The 8,006-nt window shown below is 41.7% G+C and overlaps 1 pseudogene; it reads right to left on the bottom strand.

Annotated features, from left to right (window-relative positions):
• Nucleotides 1-686: 686 nt before the first annotated feature.
• On the bottom strand, nt 687-2,301 carry LOC116883162 (annotated as a pseudogene).
• Nucleotides 2,302-8,006: the final 5,705 nt, after the last annotated feature.

The following is an 8,006-nucleotide window of genomic DNA, read 5'->3' as shown; positions in this document are numbered from 1 at the left end:
TATGTTTTAAATAACAGACTCCACATAAACTTACCCTCCTAAACATGACCAGTATGTTAAAAACGAATCTTCTATTTTAAGTGATTACCATGCTGTGTTTTGAGCTCAGGGCTTTCCCATACTGTGAACCTCTTTATTGGTGAGCTGTGTCCCCCAGATTCATATACTTTCTCAGTCTCCCGAAGTAGAACATTATTTTGTCCTGTATGGCACAGGGGAAATGCTGCGATATTTAACGCAGAGTGGAATTGTTACATCAAAAATAACTTGCAGCGTATGAAAAACATTTTGAAGTTAAACTATCTTTTGTAGTAATACTGAATTTAACATGAAGTAGTTTTACTAACATCAGAATAGTAAAAGTGACTTTTTCAAAGAGTAAATACTAACTTTATGGGCATATTGGTTTTAAAAAGATTATAACCAATTAAAATAAACATGTCACCACAGGATGAAATAATGGTCAAACATATAAAAGTTTTAATTGCTGTACACATGTTTTCGGACCTTTTTTTTGTAGAAAATGCTTTCTTGTATTAGGTCAGTATACTGAGTATTTCCAAATAATATAAAAGTAATCTACAGACGTAATTAAGTTAAAATCATATCATCCAGAAACTTGTCTTCCTTAGTTTTTCACAGCAATTATTAAGAGTTCACTTCCAGATTTTTTTTTCCAAGAAAGATTATTCCAGTAACTTTGAATGTTCAATCCGTGCAGTAGTCTAGTCAGGCTTTACTCCGTGTGTAAATTCCCTCTGAAATTCATAACTTGCTCTAAGCAGCTGCTTAGCTTCACCTGGAACACATTGGCTCCACTTAACGACTCACTGGGGATGTGGGCACTAGTCAGACACCAAAAGCACATCAGGATGCTAATGAACTTCCTCTCTCATCACAGTATACGGAGATGTCGCCTGTTGATGGGTAGACAATTTCATCTCTGTCTGCAGCAAATGCATTCTTATGGTTATCAGACAATGAAGTGACTTTTTCTTTTAATACTTGCAACACCTCTTTGGCTACAAGTCCTTCCAATAGATTAAATTTACACTCTGACAGCAACGTGGATACATAAGCAAAAACCTGCTTCTCCCCTACAGAGAACTCAGCGATAATGAACACTTTGTCGAAATAGGCCCAGATTAAGGGAGGCTTAAAATCGAGTCCCGACCCAGTTGATGGGATTAGAAAAAATCCTAGAATGATCATTCTGGTTCTCTGGCATTGCTAGGGCTGTTTCTCAGTGCTGTAGCTGCAGCTGTAACTGGCAGGTAAAGAAGTGAGGGCTGGAGGATGTTCTGCCTGGCTGAGAAGGGGCCCCCCCCGGGGGGGGGGCAGGAATGCAACGCTGGGCTTGCCCAGGCCCAAGTGCAGTGGGGATTCAGAGCTGTGCTTGAGCCCAAGTGACAGCAGCACAGGCAGCAAAATTCAGTCAGCTTCACCTCGATGGTACTGAGAGTCTATCCTGAGTCTGGTGGCCCAGCCAGACAGCAGCTGAGAAAGCAGGGGCAGAAGTAGGAGACAGGCTGACCTTTCACCTCTCATGTTTCCAGATTTTAACTTTGACAAAACTATACAAAGTTCAATGTTATTTACATTCAGCTTGATTGATTTTTGTCATTAATATTATTTATGATAATCATTCTTTATTCAGAAAGTTCCTAAAATTAAAATTGTCATATATCTTGAAGTCATTTCCTACTACTTGCCCTTACCACTCCCTGCAATGTTTAAATGATCAAATGTTTAAATGTTTAAATGTTTAAATGATCAAATTCTCCTGTCTGTGACTGAAAGATTGGATTATTAGAGTAGGTGCTAAGAGCAGTCCAATTGACAGAAACCTCAAGGATCTGGTCTATCAGCCAAACCCTGGTAAGAAGTTCTCTTCAGCTGTATGCACACTGCATCTTGCTTCTGTGGTAGTCACTGGGAAATGAGGTGGACATAGTTGCTGAGATGGTAAAGTAAAAGTCAGTATGTTAATGTAGGGAAACGGTTCCACTCAAAACGGGATCTTCCCTACGTTAGCAACGTAAACAATCTCTGATGCTTCCTTTGTTTCCAATCAGAAGAGGCTACTGGTGTGCCCCCACGCAGCTGTAGGTCTGCCTCTACTCTTCAATTCCAGGGAGCAGTAAGGAGTTACCAGGAATTTTGTGCATGAGCTTCAGAGTTGAGAGTGCTGAAGCTGAAAGTTCTGTACCACACAGAAAGACAGCCACTACTTCATCACCACTGCTATGCTTGTGAGGAGGACTAGTCCTTATAGGAAACAATATGGCAGCACAAAGCCATCTTTGACGTGGCCTATGAATATCTTAGCATTATACTCTTAGACTTTCTGATAGTTCCCCACATAACTTGCAGATCCCAGCCCATGCAGCCCTTTGGCTTTACACAGCAGACAACATCAGCTTCAGCAATTCCAGCTCTGACCAGGCCTACTAGGTGGTGGAAAGTTCTGGTAGCATTGCAATGAGAAAATACAAAGTGAGAGACGTGACAGCCTCCTGACTTTTCAGAAATACTATAATGCAGTATTTCAACTACTAGAGGCTTTCCATCCCATTAAATCCTGGACATTTTTGTTTTTGAGGCTGCTGTTAAGCCAACCAAAATCTGAGGAAAAGCATAATTCACTTATTCAATATTTGATGACAAATACTGGATGATCTTGAGCCAAGTGCTCCTAACCAAAGGGTCACATTCTCTGCCCACTACTGACAATGCTTCTCAAGTCCTCTTTCCCCTGCCAGACACCCATATGTAAAGATACTGAAAGAAACATTGAGCTTCCCCCAGAAATTATCCTTCAACTGTTTCCATGTCTCCAACGCATCCTACAGCTAGCACCGTGAGAACTAGGACACTGAGTCATAATTCCAGTGGGTTCCAGTAGCATGGGGGCTTTTCTGATGCTCTGATGCAGCCTGGAGAGGGTCTGTAACATGTAAAACCAAACATCGTTACCTGGTCACTGTGGCTACACTTTAGTCTCAGCACATAGTAACTCCCCCTCAGCGTCTTCTGTAAACACCCTTGCTGAATTCCAAGGGATCCTGAGCACCTCCTACATTTCAGAAAGCCATGAGAGATCAGAGAATTTGCTTAAGGGGAACAGAGCTCCTCTGTAATAATGTAGCTACACAATCGTAAGTTGGTACTTGGGGGAGGGTGTTCACCTCCACAGTTATGAAGAGTCCATAATGGCTCTCCTCAGAACCATTAAAGCATAGTGAAGCTGTGGTCAGAGCCTATGTTCACAGCTTATGCCCAATTTTAATAGGGGTGTCTCCAGTACTTCATTATTCAAAGAGTATTGCTGAAGATTGGTTATGAGTGTTTCTCATCATGTTAAAGAAAAGCTTCTCTATTAGCAGCTTACCTCATTTTCTTCAAGGAAAGGCGTCAGTATGAAACATCTTTTAAAACTTTTGTCTAACATTTTCTGCTAACATTCTATCTTAAAGAACTCAACACAATAGTTAAAATTTTTCATGTTGTCTCTCTCAGCAGTGGTCTTCTTTCTGTCATTTATATTAGATTCACAAAATAAAAAGGAAGCTTTCATATCTCTATAGTCCATAAAAGTTTTTCTGGTCAGCAACTTCTAGTGGCTGTCTCAGACCAACAAGCTGGCATCAGTCACCCTTTAGCACCACCATCTATATGATGTTTTCTGAATGGCAGACCCCAACCAAACTGTCTAGTGCAGAATGGTAGGGCACAAGAGAGCAAGTGAGGCAGGGAAAACAGGAAATGACTCACTGTTTGCTAGACCTCTCTTAAAAAAGTAACAGTTCTATATTTGTCTCCTTTCGTCCCCATCCAATCTCATTCTATCAGGCTTGAACTAGATGGAAACGGTTCTAATATTTGGGATATGGGCAGTAAAGTCCTTTATCTATTTTAGTGATTTGTTGTCTTAATTGTGTTTATATGACACCACTAAGTGCTTGTGACCCTTATGATCTGATTCAGGTTGCTTAGATACTCAGGAGACATGCAAAGTGCACTTCTGTTAGTAGAATATATCCTTAAATAGAGTCTGTATTAAATACACAGAGACAATAATGTGGGGCTACCCCTGGGAAAGGTGTACCTTCTAAAGCTTGTCCAGTTCACAGGACAAAAATTGGACACCTGTTAACCTCACCCTCTACAACGCACTGACTCATTAGAGAAGTTACTAGGAACTCTGAGTTCCTTACCATGAGACAAGCTTGCTCACTTGCAGGGAAGGCATCTACGGTGGCACGTTAATTCTCAGCTTTGCTCATTGTCCTAGCTCGCTTCTGATCGCTGTGATAAACATTGCGAACAAAAGCAAACCATGGAGAAAAGGATTTATTTCATTTTACAATTCCAGGTTGATCAAGGACAGAAGTCAGGACAGGAACTCAGAGCAAGAACCTGGAACAGACATGCCTAGAACAGAAATCATGGGGGACCTGGAACACACATGCCTAGAACAGAAATCTTGGGGGACCTGGAACAGACATGCCTGGAACAGAAATCATGGGGGACCTGGAACAGACATGCCTAGAACAGAAATCATGGGGGACCTGGAACAGACATGCCTAGAACAGAAATCATGGGGGACCTGGAACAGACATGCCTAGAACAGAAATCATGGGGGATTGCTGCCTGCTGGTTTGCTCTTTGGCTCGTACTCAGCAAGCTTCCTTATACTACACAGCCCAAATCTACCTGCTCAGAAATGCTACCATCCACAGTAGCTCAACCCTCCCCCAGCAATCATTAATCATGACACTCTCTCACACAGACCCACCGTAGCCAGGCTTGATCAAGGTCTGATCTTAAGTGAACTCCGATATTTCCTTCCCACATAACTCTAGATAATGTTAAGTTGATAATAAAAATGAACCAACAGACTCATTTTATCAGGTCCTTCTGACTTTAATATTCTGATGCTACCAATCGATTTCTGACTGGCTGTGTAATATATCTAACAGAAAGAATAATTCAGAATATCCTTTCCCTGAGTGTGATTCCTGACATAACTACACAGCTTTATTGTTTGTCCCCGCCAGCGGGGACCCAGTTATTCAGGGTCCCGAAGAGGCTTTCTACCTGTGGGCCAAAATGGGGGTGAAGAGAAGAAGGAGACCAAGCAAGAGTTCTGTTGTCAAGGTCTCGTTTATTGAGAGGAATGTACAGCATTTAAAGCTCTGAGGCAGGAATAGAAGCAGGAACTGAAGCTTAGGGTGGGGGAGTTTGGGAAGTGCCCAAGGATATAAGGTGAATCACTATACTGCAAGATATCCTCCTATAACAAAGAGGCAACAGTCTTCCGGGGACATGTTCTTAGAAAAGGTCGAACCCTTCTCAGGAATCTGCTCAGGGACATCCGGTGTTTTGCTCAGGCTGAAACATCCTGTCATTGCTCCCAGGGTCTTCCTGGGAGAGGCTCTTAGTTCAACAATCTCATGTCCGTATGGCAGTCGTCTCAAGGTTAAACCTCTGTGGCCATGCAGCCCAGAGTCAAGTAGCCACCTTGAGCTATGCATTCACAAAGCGGCTAGGCCCAAATCCAATACAGCTCACTGCAATTGTTTTGGTATTTAACTACTACCCTCTGTTTAAATACTATCCAAACTCATTCTATTACCTTTTGTTCTTACACTCACGTATTTACTTTGTGTCCAAGAGTCTGTGTACAGACTGTGCTTGCCGTGAAGTACTTTGAGTTCAAAGGACAAATTCAAGAATTAATTCTCTCTTTCCATCATGTGAGTCCTTGGGATAAGAAAGCCTGGCAGAAAGTGTCTTTTCCAGCTGAGCGATCGTGTCAGTTGACCATTGGTTTTAATCTTATCCTGTTACGGTGTTTAGAGCAGGACATACCATGTTTTCCAAATACTGGATCATCTGAAGTGACAGTGACAGGACTTTTAGAAAGTAAGAAGAAAAAATGTAACAGATAATATAAAATGTTTGTCTGGTTGAATGACTGGCTGGTTCTTCACCTTCCTTTTAAGTGCCAACCAGGAATGTCATAGTATCTTATACTGCAATTCTCTACCTCTGTCAGAGAGCCGGTTATCATGAGGTGGATATGCAACTGTGAGGTCCCTTGGAGAGTAAGCAGTGGGATGTACACTGTTGCCAATGAGCAGTCATAATAATCAAACAAAACAAAACCAAGAAATGTCTGCACAACTGAGGCCTTGACCGCTGAGAGCCCTCGTGAATCTGGAACAAGGTAATCATTCTAAATCCTCAGCATGCTCAGAACTCTCCCCTCAAGGGCAACCTCACATTGGGCTAACCTTACATAACTGGTCCCATTAATGAGACTGGTCCCCATCTTGCCTCTTCTGTCTGAATAGCACTAAAGTATTTCTTTACCTCTATGTAGCCTAGAAGTTACCTCTTGTTGGTCCTTAGTATTATAGTTATGTAAGGGAGGCAAAAAACGTTTATGCTGTACTTCCCAAAATAGAATTTCCTCTTAGACCTGAGCACTCCAGATCTACTGTTCTAGGTTACATTGGTAACCTAGCTGCTGTGTTGTTCATTCTTCTCAAGACCAATTCAGTCTTAAAGCCTACAGTAAGAGCTTTTCAGTATGGGGAGAAATTTGTGTACTGTTCAATTGTTCTGTTCCCTCTATGGTTTATTCCAAAGAACACACTGAAAGTTTGATTAATTTTAAACAATCTAAAAGCTGGCCTATCACATTTGTGTCTAGATATCTACCCTGACTTATCTACAACAAAGAGGATAGGCTATATTAAAGCAAATATAGCTTGACTTTATTTTCAATCCTTTTGCCTTTGTTTTTCTTATCTTTCTTATCCTTAGGTTGCCTAGTTACACATCCTCACCCTTTGGAAAACCTAATGTCCTCATTCTACTTTCCATGACCTATCATATGCCTCATGCTTTTATGAACTACAGCTCTAACTTTCTCATGGCTACAAATTCTAGGCATCAAAAAATGCATCATTATTGCACAGGCAAGGTTCTGGTCCAATATGAAAGGTTTCAGACTTTTCTGCAATTTTTCCCCCAGTATTTGATGTTCCCTGTCTCAGTTCTTAAGCTGTTTTTTCAGAGTCTCAAATTACATCAAAAAAAAGAACTTCCTGAAGTTTACCATTTCATTTCCACCTTTCAAACTGGCCATGGCATGGAAATATTCTGAGTGAACAGGGAGAAATTCTAAGGATATAGTAGCTGTTCTCACCCTTCAGGAGAAAGTCACCTGGCCTTTACCAACTGTGCACATTTGCGTATTGAGAGGAATTATTGGACAGGTTCTTTTAAAAATAGGTAATGATCCTTTAAAGGATGGAGCCTCATTTTATAACATGTAATTTTGCTAACCACTCTGTTTAGGAAACCAGCTCGCTCTGGTTTCCCAGCACCCGTAACTCCTCTTGACGCAGGAGTTTGGGGCTGCGTTGGTCATGCCACTTGAGATTACTGGATCTCACAGGATGCTGCATGGCAGACACACCCCAGGGTGACTCACTGAGTGGGAAGTTTAAAAAGATGGTTTTCTTCAGTCATCAATTAGATAAACCACATTTTCCAGGAGAAAAACAGTATCTTGGAAAAGTTCTTTACAGCGCTTTCTTGGTCATGCTGTTTGGGTCTTCTCTTGTTGCAAAGGGAAGTGTGACCTTAACCTTAATTGCAATAACAAATTAGCCAGTAAAAAAAAAAAATGTCTCAATGCCTCTCTCTCTCTCTCTCTCTCCCTCCCTCTCCTCCCTCTCCTCCCCTCCCCCACCCCCTCCTCCCCACCCTCCTTCAGAAGGAGATACTTGCATTTTGACACTGATAAAATTAGTGCTTCCGTCCACTTTGCTGTGACCTCAGCACTGTGGTTTTGGCCAACCATGTGGTGGATAAGCTGTAGCTGCTGGCCTGAGCTGTTTCCTCCATCCTGCTAATACTCTCAGACATTTTCTGTCCTGCTTTCATTAGGACTGCATTGACAATACTCCTCAGAAAAACCATTTGTAGTG

This window comes from Rattus rattus, chromosome 14, assembly GCF_011064425.1.
Source record: "Rattus rattus isolate New Zealand chromosome 14, Rrattus_CSIRO_v1, whole genome shotgun sequence".
Classification (NCBI taxonomy): domain Eukaryota; kingdom Metazoa; phylum Chordata; class Mammalia; order Rodentia; family Muridae; genus Rattus; species Rattus rattus.
Note: the sequence above shows the minus strand (reverse complement) of the source record. Positions and strands in the feature narration are given on the sequence as shown.